Source organism: Gossypium hirsutum, chromosome A08 (genome assembly GCF_007990345.1).
Source record: "Gossypium hirsutum isolate 1008001.06 chromosome A08, Gossypium_hirsutum_v2.1, whole genome shotgun sequence".
In the NCBI taxonomy this organism is placed as follows: Eukaryota; Viridiplantae; Streptophyta; class Magnoliopsida; order Malvales; family Malvaceae; genus Gossypium; species Gossypium hirsutum.
Window position 1 is genome coordinate 40,486,481 of NC_053431.1, and position 3,040 is coordinate 40,489,520.

Consider the following 3,040-nt stretch of genomic DNA (forward strand, 5'->3'; position numbering starts at 1 on the left):
TGTGTTTCGCGATTTCTAAATTTGGGCGTGTCTAACATTCGGCCCACGCCCATGTTCCTTGGGCATGTGGGTGCACATGGCCGTGTTACATGATCGTGTTCTGCTTCGTTCACTTCTCCCATGCCCGTGTATGGATGTCCACGCCCGTGGTATTTTATCATTCTTGAGCACGGTTGATGGGCACGGGTGTGCCGCACGCCCGTGCTAAATTCTCAGTTTCAACCATGGTTTATAGACACGGGCATGTCGCACACCCGTGTTGGTTTGACAGACACGCCTACGGCCATGTCGCACGACTGTGGCAACTTATCGTATCTCGTGTTAAGGAAAAATTTTTCCTATTTTCACACGGTCGTATCGCACGGTTGTGTCTCCTCTAGTGGTGTGAGCAAGATCTAAGGCACGCCCATGTGCCCAGCCGTGTGGATTAGAAAACATGTGTTTCAATGACTCAGTTAGTGATTAGATGTCAAAAACTAAAGTTTTAAAGAAGTTAACATCATTAGTGCTCGGGTTGCCTTCCGAGAAGCGCTTATTTATAGTCTAAGCTCGACTTACCTTTCTGTTGCATGGTCATGGTGGTGCGAGGAGTTTACACTCCTCATCCCTGCTATCAATCTTATCAACATAAGGTTTAAGACGAGTACTATTTACCTTAAAAGTGTCGAATTTGGGATGAATTACCTCAATTGTACCATATGGTAATATACTGAGTACCGTAAGTGGGATTGCTCTGTTAGGTTCAGAAGTGGCAAACGAGGGTCTGCTGCATCTAGTAGTACTTTGTCTCCAACCTTAAGTTGATTTGGTGAGATATTGAGCTCGTTATGGCGTGGTTTTGGTTTATCGTGTGTCCTCGATTTATGTGCCTGCCATTCATCTAGTTCCTCGATTTGTAGCCTTTGTTCTTCATATATAGGTCATTTGTCGTTACTTGAACATGGCTCAGGTGTATTCTCTGAACTTGTTTCCTGCAAAGTAGATTGCACCACATGGTCAGTTTTAATAGTATGATTTATACAACCACCTTCAATTTTCGATGTGTTATTCGAATTACGAGGTTGAAGGGTGATTGTTTCGTCTCCCACACGAAGTGTGAGTTTACCTGTACCAACATCAATTACAATTTTGGCAGTTGCTAAAAAGGGCCTTCCTAAAATTAAAGGCACGTTACTATCCTCCTCTATGTCTAGAACAACAAAATCAACTGGGAATATAAATTTGACAATTTTAATGAGTACGTCTTCAATAATACCCCTAGGAAATCTGATAGTTTTATCGGCCAATTGAATGCTCATCCTAGTTTGTTTGGGTTTCCCAAGACCTAGTTGTTTAAACATTTTATAAGGCATGCCATTGATACTAGCCCCTAAATCAGCCAAAGCATTATTAATATCTAAGCTACCAATTAAACAAGGAATCGTAAAGCTCCCTAGATCCTTCAATTTGTTGGTCAGCTTATTCTGTAGTATGGCTGAGCAAACTGAATTTAACTCCACATACGACGCCTCATCTAACTTCTGCTTATTTGCTAAAAGCTCCTTTAAAAATTTTAATGTGTTCGGGATTTGCGAAAGAGCTTCAATAAACGGTAAGTTAATATGTAATTTCTTTAAGAGTTTAAGGAATTTACCGAATTGTTCATCTGAGTGGTTTTTCCTTGTCGTATTTGGGTATGGTATATGTGGTTTGTACTCTTTACTTACCTATTTTTGGTCATTGTGGTCCACCTCACCTTTACTTTTGCTTACCACAATTTCTTGCCTCGGTTCTGGTTCAAGTACAACTAACCCTTCCTCATATTGAATGGTAATTTCATTGAGCTGCTCCCTTGGGTTAGATTTAGTGTTACTCGGTAGGCTACCTTGTGGTCGTTCAGATACTAATTTGGCGAGTTGTCCTATCTGAGTTTCGAGCCCTTGGATCAATGCTTGTTGATTCTTAAGTGCTGTCTTGGTATTCTGAAAATGAGTTTCTGACACCGAGATAAATTTTGTTAGCGTCTCCTCAAGTTTTGGCTTCTGCTGGTACGGTGGTTGTTGAAAGCCTGGAGGGGGTGGTGGTCTCTGATTTCCTTGGCCTCCCCATGAAAAATTTGGGTGGTTCCTCCAACCTGCATTATAAGTGTTATTATAAGGATTATTTTGAGATCGAGAATTATTACCCATGTATTTTAACTACTCGTTCTCTATGTTGTGGCCATAGGGTTGGTATTTTGAATTGCTTGATCCACCTCCACTTGCTTTGCACTGCATTACTGGGTGAACCTGTAAAGAAATAAGAAAACCGCCAATTTTTCTATTCAAAAGTTCTACTTGATTAGAGAGCATGGCAACCGAATCGACGTTAAAAACGCTGCTGTTTTCATCAATTTTGTCCTCATGACTTGCCACTGATAATTATTCAATGACATCTCTTCTATAAATTCATAAGCATCCTCAGGTGTCTTATTATTGATAGTTTCTCCAACAGCTACATCAATCATCTGTTTAGTCGAAGGATTCAGGCCATTGTGAAATGTTTGAACCTGTAGCAAAGTGGTAACCCATGGTGAGGGCACCTTCTCAAAAGGTCCTTGTATCTCTCCCATACGTCATAGAGTGTTTCTAAATCCATCTACACAAAAGAGGAGATATCATTACGTAATTTGGTTGTTTTAGCTGGCGAAAAATATTTTAATAAAAAATTTTCGGTCATTTGTTCCCAAGTAGTGATTAACCCTTGTGGTAACGAGTTCAACCACTGTTTAGCTATATTCCTCAATGAAAAAGGGAATAACCGAAGGCGAATGGCATCATCAGAAACACCATTGATTTTAAAAGTGTCACAAAACTCTAAGAAATTCACCAAATGAGCATTTGGGTCCTCGTCCTTCAAACCATCAAACTTAACAAACTGTTGGATCATTTGAATGGTGTTAGGTTTCAGTTCAAAATTATTAGCAGCAACAACAGACCTAACTATGTTCGATTCAGTTCCTATTAAAGAAGGTTTAGCATAATCATACATAGTACACGGAGCAGGATTCTGATCTACTGGA

At 40.1% G+C, this 3,040-nt stretch overlaps 1 non-coding gene across 1 annotated transcript; it reads left to right on the forward strand.

Annotated features, from left to right (window-relative positions):
• Positions 1 to 2,542: 2,542 nt before the first annotated feature.
• Positions 2,543 to 2,649, forward strand: LOC121205256 (small nucleolar RNA R71). Its single transcript, XR_005900341.1, has one exon. It is a non-coding gene; the product is annotated as a small nucleolar RNA R71 (small nucleolar RNA).
• Positions 2,650 to 3,040: the final 391 nt, after the last annotated feature.